The sequence below is a fragment of the Rhodnius prolixus genome, unplaced genomic scaffold (assembly GCF_049639745.1).
Source record: "Rhodnius prolixus isolate KJV_2025 unplaced genomic scaffold, Rpr scaffold_3, whole genome shotgun sequence".
NCBI classification, from domain to species: domain Eukaryota; kingdom Metazoa; phylum Arthropoda; class Insecta; order Hemiptera; family Reduviidae; genus Rhodnius; species Rhodnius prolixus.
In genome coordinates, this window is record NW_027411603.1 from 27665496 (window position 1) to 27678080 (window position 12585).

At 33.6% G+C, this 12585-nt stretch overlaps 1 protein-coding gene across 1 annotated transcript in view; it reads right to left on the reverse strand.

The window, feature by feature from the left end:
• Positions 1–12585, reverse strand: part of LOC141452305 (G-protein coupled receptor moody) — a 477977-nt gene that overhangs the window by 117266 nt on the left and 348126 nt on the right. The window lies entirely within an intron of this gene.

The following is a 12585-nucleotide window of genomic DNA, read 5'->3' on the forward strand; positions in this document are numbered from 1 at the left end:
GCTGGGAAAACACATATGCCACCACCCCAACTGAGGCCTTTCTCTTAGCTGGCTTTTACACAGGTCACTAACTCCTTGAACAATCTAGCCCTTTCCTTTCTAGTTCAGGTGGCGACCGGCCCTTTTGTCTACACAGTGGTGGCCTGATACCGACTTTGGTCGCTTAACCCCTAGAACAATCTAGGCCTTTCTTCTCTGCCACAGGTAGATACCGCCCTTTTGTTTATGCAGTGGCGGCCTGTTACTGACTTTGATCGTTCAACCTCTAGAACAATCTAGGCCTTTCTTCTCCGCCCAGGTCAACTTCGTTACAATATTTATAAATGAAACTTATAGTGCCAAATATTTTTAACATAACTCACACTTACTATGATTAAAGTTTACGCTTTTTTCATACTTGGAAAGTGGATTTTAAAATCTTAATGCATGCTAAGTAGAAGAAAATTAATTAACAAGGATATTTTTAATTCTTTAATGTTTAACAACAAACTGTTATTCTCACAAGTTTGTTTTATTAATTGGTTTACACTGTTCTATTTTTAAAAATAATTTATCTGATGCATCATTCATAAAACCATAATTATAAGGCAGACCTGTCACCTTAACTCAACAATGTGTACTTCGGAGGATACAGAAATCTCAAGAATGTTTTGTTTGCATTCTCTGAAGTTTCAGCATGATGGTTAGGCTCTGAAAATCCAAGCTGTTGTACTGGTCTCACTATCATCAACTAATTGAGAACTTCTAATGCCTTGATCTTCAATATAGAAGAAATATATTATTCAATAGGGAAGGAATGTAAAGTGGGAATAAGAATAGATGGTAGGTCATCGGACAATAGTCTCTAGCCGACTCTTATGACTTGCGGTAAACTAAGTACTATTGTTCCCTTTAACCTCTACCTAAGGGATTAAATAGGGTATTAATTTAAATAATACTAATTTAAATAATTGATATAGATAATTTTCATTTTTAGAAATAAAAACATATTATTTAATAAAATTTATAAAGAGAACTTAAAATTGTTTTATTAAATAAGATAAAACGCTTTCAATGAAAAAATCCGTTAGAAATTATCTTTGGGAAAAAGTGAAGTCGCTAAAGATGACTCGCATGTGTACTAGTTGCAAGGCGGTTGTAGAATGTAAGGCAACACTTTACTCTGGACCAGATAAACAACATTCCCCAACTTGTGCATCACAAAGGGCGAACATACTAGTATTTTCTCACAAAACCCTCATTCGCCATCTTCAACTTTTTGTAACTTCTAAAGAATATTTTCATCCTAAAGTGCAATGAACAAATTCCTGCTCATTCTACCATCAAATGGAGCGCTTCTTTCCCCCTATGGTATTTTTCTTCCACTTGATGTGAGTTTGATGAATGGCTATAATGTGGTAAGGAAGCTGTGAATAGGAGAGCTCTTTCGTAGACATTCATGCAGAAATATAGTCTTGGTTTTTAAATTCAGATAAATAGAAGAATTTCTATTCTAAAAATAAATTAGCTCAAATTCGTCTTGGAAACCACTACTCTTCTTCTTCAATTTTTTTTGTAGCCATCAATATATCAAAATCAGGAGTTTGGATGTTCAGCGAGCAATTAATTCCAGCTATAGTTATATTTATAGAGATATAAGTGGGTTGGGGGTATCAGAGGAATATAAAATATAATTGCGCAATTGATAAATTACGAGTAATTAGCCAGTTAAGAGTGTCCAGCCATAAGGTAATTAAAATATGGTTTAGAAAAGGTGGATATCATGCAATAAATACCGACTTCGTCTGTTCATTGTGTAACCTGTATAGATCAGAAAGTATGGAACATATCTTGATCCAGTGCCCTATTTATGATCCTATTAGGAAACATTATTTACCGCAAATAATACATAAAACAAATGAAATGAATTTATACAAAAAATTGCTAATAATTGAGTCTCTTGACCATCTGAATAAATTGTACTATTTTATTATTGAAGCCCTCAAGATAAGATCGTTTATTCTAAATGAATAGTAGCTCTAAAAGCTATTCATTTGGAATAGACTATTTAGAAACTTTATGTAGAGAACACTGTTTGGTTATTTCTTATTATTATTATATTTGTATTGTTTTAATATTATTTTCTATTTATTATTATTATTATTTTTCTTTCATACTGGAACTAGAACTGTTATTTTAGTTATTATGTCAGTTGCAAATTTATTTTAGTTTATGTATTTTATTTACTTTTTAGTATTTAGCACAGAACCCCTGTAATGTATTAATACACGAAATACAGAATTTTTCTATTCTATTCTAAATCAAAATCAGATTTTTAGTTTCCAAAACAGTACGGGATCCAACAGCATCTAGGCTTCTAACTTTCGGCCTTTTTCATTGAGGAAAGTTCTCTTGTTGCAGGCAATAAAACTTTCGTTTAACGGATAGAAAGTTGTTCGAAGGTTCTGAGAAGACAAAAATCTAAGGGTCGGCAGCTTAATTAGAACCTGGGATCAAGTGAGAATCCAGTGCGCAAGCCACTGGGATTAATCACTTTCCTGGTTTGATTTATTGAAATTTACTTTGGGACACTAAAATTGTTCGTTCGCAAGTCTTTTTTTCGGATATTACAGTCTCTCTTCATTTATAAAAATAATTATGGGCCAAAATTGAAAAAACGCTTCCGCATGCTAAGAAGAGAAGATCTTTCCAGTTTTAATATATTTTAAATTTTTCTCTAATGATGTATTAAATAGCATTAACCAACAACTCTTTAAAGAAATGATTTAATTTTAAGAAAATCAGGATTTAGAGAAACAAGAACGAATGAGAGATCCAATAAAAAACAAACCTAACTAAACAATGGGACAATCAGAAAAAAACAGTCTAAGCAAATAACTATTTCAGAGAGAAATAAAGAAGTATACATAAAAATAAACAAAATAGAAGTAAATAAATAAATGTAGAAACACAAATGTACTAACAGCAACTCGTTGAGTGTATACCTTTGGCCAGTCGTTTTAATACCCCGATGTAATATGCAGATTGGTTCGCCCTAGTGGAAAATATTGTGGGCCATACCATACCACAACATAGTATAGCGAATCTACCACAGTTGCCTTTAGAAATACAATCGACTGTAGGACCCAATTGCTCAATTGTAATTTAAACAATATACTCGTATATGTAGTGTACCTTCACTCACATAGCCAAATAAAATCCGCTCAAACTTCATTAAATATGTATTTTAATGTAAAAATGGTTACTTGGGTTTGGTTTATAAATTATAATGTTAAACATCATGATTTTTTTCTTTTTTAACTTGAAATATTATTTAGGAACAATAATCTATTCATATAATATATACACAATATGCTATCTAAATTTTAACATTCTGATTGCAGATTTTTCTGAAAGCATCATGGAGTTTTCCCATTTTACATGTACATGAAATCATAAACGCCATTAGTTACCATAAAAGAAAACAATAACAAATACGGCCTAATTTATGGATGAAGTTCCAGAATTCTTTAGGATTTTCATTAGCTTAAACAAACTAGTCATTAAATCTAAGTGTAACAGAAGGATGACGTAGGCTGACAAGTTGAAACCTCTTAAAAAATAATGTATCTCAATATCGGCTTCCAGAAACTATTCTAAATTAGAAATTTCTTAAGTATTTCTTTAACTACTTAAAGAGAGCAGAAACTGTTCTCGACGGCTAGTGAAAAGAGATAGTTGACTCTATAAAAGTAAGCTACATTGCGATGAATGGGAACTTTGATGCGAAAGGAGAAGGAGAAAACTCTCAGACAAGAGTTATGTAGACATTCTGGTAGAATAAGTTCGTGATCCCTGATGAAACGGTTACAGAATGTGAAGAGATTTGGAAGTTCTTGGTCATCTAAGTTACAAGAATGACGGCAAGGTGAGATAGGTTGCAGAGTGGTGGCTGTGACATGGCTCTTTGTGGACCGTAAAAGTCCAAGAGTAAGCTACACTTCTATCTGCAGAGAATTTGCTTCAAAAAAATGCCTCTACCTCTAGTGCTAAAATTGTGGTGTGTGCCAAAAAAGTAAATTTCATTTTTCACTCCTCCAATTTTGCTCTTCTCTAGAATTTTGGAAGTGTAATTATGCTTAAAGAGGGTTCTGCTAAGTTATGAAATGTAAAATTTATAGCAAATGGTTTCAGTTTATAAGGAGCTTTGCAGAATGATGGGATTCGTTCATGGCTTATTTTTTATGTTAATGTTTAAAAATAGAGAAAGAGTAAAAAACGAAATTACTGCCCCAAACTTGAAGTTGAAAGAGCGGTTGTGACTTGAATGAAAGCTTATGCAACCTTAGATGAAAGGTATTGGGTAACTTTCAGCCAAGATGTTATCACTTAAGGTAACAGATACTCGACTAGAATCAATAACTAGGATCAACTCTGTCAAGAAATGAGCGATTTTAAGAAATTCTTTCCTTTTAAAAGGTTTTTTTTTTTTGTTTTCAAACATCATTACAATAATGATCTGATACAGCAATGCAGATGATGGAAAACATAGTGAATCGATGACTGACATCCATCATGCGTTTCGTGTAAAGGGGAAGAAGAATTGCCCAATTTATTTTGTCTAATACAGCGTGATACTTTGTTAAAAATAAAACAAAAAACCTGAGTGCACAACTGTTAAATAAAAAAGAACATTAGTTACTGTCCTAGTTTGTTAGCAGGCACGCTAGAGTGCAGTATTGGCGCAAATTAATGGCTACATCAAAGTTGTTGCTAATGTAGTCGTACACTTCCATAGAGAACCGACCAAACTAAATATTACCAGCAGATAGCTTTAATGCATTAAAAAATATATGTTCTTGAAGTACTAATCTCTCACAGCTCTAACATTATTTTGGGAGTACATAAAGGTTTTTATCCGCATTTTTTTATTTTATTTTGTTAATACTTAGTACTTTCACTTCTATTAATACTCCTCTATCTTTCTCTACATACAGGTTTAAATTAAAAGAGAAAAAAATTGGAATGAGAAAATCGAATAAAAGTAACAATTTAGGTGTAAAACTCTGGTGATGTCTTTTTTCTTATTTTTTTACCAAAGATTTAATTTGATGAATATAAAAATTTGCTGGAAAACGGGAAATCTAAGAAGTCTGTAATTTCTCTTGATTAGTACATTGGAATTAGCTTGAAACGAGAGAGAACCATTCTAGTGTAAAAATTTACAATAAAACGGGGTGCTGCCCAAATAGATTGGGCTGCTAGAACAGCATACCAATCAGACAATGAAGATATATACTCGTATAGTATTTACACTTTACTTCGAAATAGCAAAGCGTTTCTGGAATAGAAGTAGAAGGGAAAATAGATGATTTATCTGACTTGAATTTAGTATTTTTCAATGCTACACTAATTGAATCCATTTATTGTCGACAAAACACACTAAACTATTCAGTAAGGTTGCAGCCCACGTTGAGTTTAGGCCCACAAATAAAGTAAATAAAAAAAAAACTAACGCTTTTTGGAAAGATTATTTGGAAGATTGGATATTCAAGATGATCCATTTAAAAAGCCCCAATCGCTAATAACTTTTTAGGAAAGCGGAATGTCGAAAAAACCCACGAAGTAAACTATATGTTTTTTGGGGTCTAGTTTTCAAATTTTCTACCTCCGACGCTGTATGTTTATTTTTGGCCATAAACCTGATTGGGGTTTCATAAAGACCACTGAAAATTATTATGATAACTACATAAAACACTGTGAAAAATGACGTTAACCCCGTTTCGATATCCGTAATATTTGTTGAGATATTTAAGATCAAAGTTACAATTTTTTTCTATTCGTGAACGGTTTTTCATTATTAATTTTCCACCAGAAATACACCAGTTTTGGGAGGTCCTCTGACTGCAAAAAATGTTATTGGTGATGCAAAGTAAAAAAATAATAATAATTGAAGATTTTAAAACATGTAGTGCAATGTAATGGTTGTGGATGAATCAGGATAAATTTGTGTTATCATCAAATAAAAGCAATCATCACATCATTTTAATGCACCCAGTATGCAAGACTTCTTGACCATGATTATGGTAAGATTATCTAGCCAGGGAAGGGCGGGTGCTGTTCTAGTGGTCATGAGCGTGGCTTTGTAAGTGGGAGATCCCCAGTTCGAATCCAGCGCATGACTACACTTTATTAAAAAAAGTATTATGATTTTTTAAGTAATAAGAATGACTGCATACGCGGGATTCGAACTGGGGATCTTCCACTTACAAAACCACGCTCTTGACCACTAGACCAACACCCAACCATCTCTGGCAAGATATTCTTACCGCAATCATAGGTCATGAAGTCTTGCATACAGAGTACATTAAAATGATGTGATGGTTGCTTTTAATTGATGATAAAACAAATTTATCCTGATTCATCCACAACCATTACATTGCACTACATGTTTTAAAATCTTCAATTATTATTATTATTTTACTTTGCATCACCAATAACATTTTTTGCAGTCAGAGGACCTCCCAAAACGTGTATTTCTGGAGGAAAATTAATATTGAAAACCGATCACGAATAGATAAAATAGTAACTTTGATCTTAAATATCTCGACTAATATTAGGGATATCGAAACGGGGCCAACGTCATTTTTCACAATTTTTTATGTAGTTTTCATAATTGTTGTAAAAACCAGTGGTCCTTATGAAACCCCAATTGGAGTTTTGGCCGTAACTCCGCCAAAAATAAATATACAGCATTGGGGGTGAAAAATTTGAAAACTAAACAAAAAAAAAACATATAGTTTACTTCGTGGGTTTTTTCGAAATTCCGCTTTCCTAAAAAGTTATTAGGGATTGGTGCGTTTTAAATGGATCACCCTGGATATTAAACCTTCATTTGCCCAAAAATACTGGTAATATATTCCTCAACTAATGTACCAAAGTGTAAGGTTACTCCACCTTTACCAATGATTGCTCTTACTTAATTTACAATCAGAAACAGAGAAAAATATTCAAAACTCTTGAATTGTACTCTTTATTTAGATTATTATTTTTGCTTGAATTTAATAATAATATTTTTATAGCTGTCAGAAATTTCAAATCATTCAATAATGTTGCTTTCTTACCACTAAGTTAGTAAAAAGAAGTTAAAAGAAAATTCAAAGCTTCAGTCGAGGTGAATGCACGAAGAGAAAGGATCTTGAAAGGCTTTCGATCTGACAGGAAATGAGATTTTAACGAAACTTTAACAAAGCAATTATTTCGAGTTTCTCCATTCATAGATCCTTGCCTTGCGTCAAAGATTTGAAATGTTCCTTATTTAGATCATGTTTTTTTATGGAATTCTCTGCACTAGAAAGAGTTGAAAAAAGTTTTTCAACAACCAGATTTATATTTCTGGTTAAACTTTTATTTTGAATAATACTGATAATAATTTAAACATTGTAAAACTTAATTCATTAAAGCACGTCATTTGCGTAATAGAATATACGAGTATATTTAATGGTATTATTATTTTATTTTCTCAAATGAATTAGGAGATTGAATCAGAACTATTTCTTCTGAGCAACAGAAAATAATAAACTACATAAAACTTTAAACTTTTTGCTTGCATTTATTGGTAGAATAACTTCTTTCAAGTAGTTAACTGTAGAGCAGAAAGTCGCAAAAATGAGAATATTTTAAAAATTCCTAGGGTTATTATGAGTAGGCTACAAGTGGGAGACGCGCTGGCGAATTATGTAAAATAAGTAGATTATTTCCAAATCTGTTCTTCTGTCAGAGAAGTGGAGTGTCTTAAAACATAGTCAGGATAATAAAATCAAACGTTTCTCGTTTTGAAAGGAAAGTCTAGAAGTTACACTGAGAAAAAGTCAGTTTTGCGTGGCTTCCATAAGACAACAAAAACTTAATTTTGGCCGGAAGCTATCGTTAAACAAAAATAAACTTACAGAAGGTTTCATTTCGGTTTTAAGAGAAATTACACCACTGCGTGTCCAAGAATTTGTATTTTTACTTCATTGTATTAAGGTTACGGTTGACTTTAAAACATCAATTGCATTAAAGTAGATGCTGTTTCAATGTATGTTTTATAAGTATAGTAAACTTAACCTGTTTAGTAAATCAAGTTGTACAAAGGAAATAAGAGCACGTTACATATTTAATTTAAATTTAGACAAGCAGGGGTGAGAAAGGAGCTAACATAATAAATTGTTACGGAAGCTCCTTTAATATAGGCCTAAAACAAGAGCAAGCACTAATGTGGGGAATGAAGATTCGCTTCTACTCAGCCTATTTACAGGACATTAATCTTAGTTTGAGAGATCAACACTGGCTGTACACATGGTGCTTTACTATGTTGGTAAACGTCGCTAAGGGTATATTATCAAGGGAATGGAGGACAACAGTAACTAAGATTCTCTACTAAAACCATGAGATTACATACATTATATATACATGTACATATGTTGTTTATATGTAAATTTGCTGTACAAAATGTTTACACGAGCAAAAAAATTGCTTCCTCAATGTGCTGTACCAATGCTTTCCTTTTTAGAATTCTCTAACTTGCCAACAAATACTCTTTTAGTAGGATTATTTTTTATTAGAAATTTGTAAATAATGTACCCGAAACAATTTCTTCAAACTTTTTTGCGATACTGCTATCTTATCTCCTCATTACAATCCTCTTATTGCTACACGAACTCTTCAAACGCACATCAATCACTTACAGGACTGGCATATCAAATGACGAATCAAAACTAACGTTACGAAATCAAAATATATAGTATTTACTCTAAGACGAAAAATCCTATCTCCTATCATCTTGAACCAAATTCCTGTACCAACTGTGGACAAAGTACGCTACCTTGGACTGTACCTAGACAAACGGTTGACATGGAATCCCCTTACTAGACTGAAAAGACAAGAAACTAACCAATGCTACAAACTTCTCGCCAGACTACTTGACAAACGTTCGAAACTTAACCTACATAACAAAAGACATCTACTGTTACTGCGACCTATTTGGTCATACGGCATCGAAGTATGGGGGATCGACAAAACGTTCCAATTCTTTACGCATCCACACCTTTACAATCAAAAATACTACGAAAACTACTTAACGCTCCATTCTACATTTCTAACCTCACCATTCATAATGATCTCAAAATCCCTTTCATTAACGACCTTACTAAAACTCGTTTCTTAAAATTTCATTCCTTTACAGCAGTTCATCCTAATCCTTTAATTGAACATCTATCTTCTTCCACATTACCCAGGCAATCCGCCAAGGATATTGAAGAGAAGATGGCCCCGCGACCTACTCTCCTCATAACAGTATAATGATTTGATAACGTTAATGGAGTGTCGCCACTGGGTGCCTTCTCCAATCTTCAATCAAGACACTATATTACATCGCATTTGCTTGTTGCAACAACCGTTGCAGTCGCAAATTCCAATAAATGATAAAAAAAAATAAACTATTTGGAAAACAGAATTGAAAAAATTCGTTGTATTTTTTGCTGAATTACATTTTGATGTTTACAGTGAGATGAAAAAAGAGTTAGCGGTTCTAATGATAAGGTAGATCAAGTAACTACTGTTTTTTTTTTAACGTCGAGGGACAATATTATTTTTCTTTTTCATCGTCATTACTTCTCTTACTGCCTTTACTATTATTTGAAAGCTGAATACCATGGACTGCTACTCAAAAGAGTAACGAGTTAAGCCTGACAACATAAGGGAGATCATGAGGATAAGGAAGCAAGAAGGAAGAAATAAGAGGTGACGTTTTGACTCTGCACTTGAGCCTTGCATCGTATGGTGTGGACTCTATTCTATATACCTTTATTCATTATTATAAATAATTACATTAGTTACAATAACCAACTCACCCGACTACAATTACTTTCACTTTCGCCGACGACACTGCAATTCTTTCTCCTCATCTAGATCCTGTAATAGCAAGCCGTGCACTCCAATCACACCTAAAACTTCTCGAGCCTTGGCTGCAAAAGTGGAGAATCAAAGTGAACGAATGTAAGTCTAAATACATAGTATTCACCTTAAACAAGAAAATTCTCCCTCCTCTCTCCTTCCACAATACATCTATACCAATTACTAACCAAGTACGGTATCTCGGACTACATCTTGACAAACGACTAACATGGAACCCTCACACGAGACTCAAACGAACTGACCTCAATCTGAGGTATAAAATGTTGAAAAGACTACTCGACAAACGTTCAAAACTGACCCTGACAAACAAACGATCACTATATACCGCTATACTTGCCCCAATATGGACGTACGGAATACAACTTTACGGAAGTGCCAAAAAATCGAACATCAACCGACTTCAGACCTTACAATCAAAAATTCTAAGAACCATAGTTAACGCTCCCTTCTACGTCTCCAATCATACTATACACTCTGATCTCAATATTCCTCTCGTTTCTGAAATAGCCCAAACTCGATACACAAAACTCCATTCAAACCTACACGATCACTACAACCCTCTGATCCATAACATGTCTACCACAACACTTCCTTCTAATCCTCAACGCAGACTAAAGCGGCGGTGGCCACGCGACCATCTCAACACAACGCCGACCTCCTAGGATGGTTGCTGTGTAAGCTTGCCAATCTGGCGAACTAACGGCTTCCATCACTGGATGGTCGTCGTTCACTCCAATCACGCCCTTGGCGCACATGCATGTGCGCGTATATGTATGGATATGCATATGCGTGCATGTGTATTTGTGCCATCCCTTTTCACTCATCACTTTTGCTTATTGTACTGCATACAGTTGCAAAATAAATAAACAAATAAAAAAAAAAAAAAGTTACAATAAAAGATATGCATGACTGTTAGCAGTCTTCAGGAGCTATACATACAAGAACATAGATTGATATAGAAAATATTGTAAGTTATTACAATACAAAAATAAAATAGCCGAAGAAGTGCTGGGGATGGTAACCACTGATCAACACAAAGAAATGTAGAACTGGCAACGAAGCTTCCAGGAGGTCGTGTGCGGCTAAGGATTGTAAGGCAAATTATCAAATTATCCCTTTGTAACAAAAACTCTGATATTGCCTAGAACAAATTGTTTGGAATCATCACAACAGTAACAATAGATTTGATTGCTATACAATAAATAAGTTCTGTCTCTTTAGTTAGAGGACTTACTACTTGGGTTTCCAATTTTCAAGTGAAAAGGTTTCACAAGAATTTTCCTGTCGTCCGAATACAATAAAATTTCAATTAAACAAAATCTGTTTTTTGTAACTTCAGCAAACAGAATATGGGTGAAAGCTGAACAAGAATTCAATTGATAAAAGTGTTAAACAAATTATCTTGCGAGAGAAATTTGCTTTCGGCAAAACATCTTAACAACATTTGTTAAGCAAACATTTTAGTAGCTTAAACAAATTATTTAATCTCTGTTGACCTAAACTTAACATAATAACTAAATTATTATATTAAATTTGTATACATACATTAAATTGTAGTTTATATTGTAGTTTGAAAAATAAACAACTTTTCTATACTAATAGGATGACGTCCATTTAAGCACATCGTTTAGCTTAATAAGCTCCCCTGAAATAGCAGCTTCTCCATACAGTACTATAAAGCAAAGTAATCGCCTACTTTTTCAGGCCAGGCTTAACAACCAACTTCTAAATGAAGTGTCGTGAATGAGGACAGAAACACATAATTTATTATTATTTTTTTGTTTAACTAATAGAAAAAGTAACTACCAGAAGGATTTAACCTCTTACAAGTTCACGCTCATAACTAATACACCAAACTTAGTAAAATACTTATTCAACAATTTAACCCTTCAGTCGTCATGTCGGGTCATATTGACCCGGCTCATACTTTCAAGTCTTCTACTCGTATTTTAACATCTATAAGGGCTGGGCTGGCGAAATTTTTATTTATCTCTTTTTGACGTATTTTGATTGAGAATTGAGATAGCATAGGATTTTTTCGCACCGCCTGCTTTACGGGCTCGAACCAGCCATTTTGACCCGAGGTGACAGTTTGTGTCGTTCATTTCTTAGTGTTTTGACCCGAGGTGACAGTGTGTGCTGTTCATTTCTTAGTGTTCATTTTTTAGTTTTAGTTCACTTCTCAACCTTTGTTGGGACTCTTAGGAAAAATAAGCCAGAAATCCCCACTGCATTTCTGCCACACAAGTCAAGGGAAGCGAACAGCTACCTTTTTGGGTTCACAAAGAAAATTTCTATGGTGTCTTATGTATCCAAAAAATCAAGAGCAGTAATTTTGTTATCTACAATGCATAGCGATAAATCCATTGACAGTGGAACAGGGAACAAAAATAAACCCGAAATTATAACTTTTTACAATGCTACCAAAGGAGGGGTAGACACTAATGACCAACTTTGTGCAAATTATTCTGTAGGAAGAAAAACAAATAGATGGCCCATGGCCATATTTTACCACTTACTTAATGTGTCAGGCATTAATGCGTATATCACATATAAATAATGCTCAACGTAAAAATATAAATTTCAAAATGACCTTCCTCAAAAGTTTGGGGCATCAACTATTACAAAACCTCTATCAGAAGGTCGCTG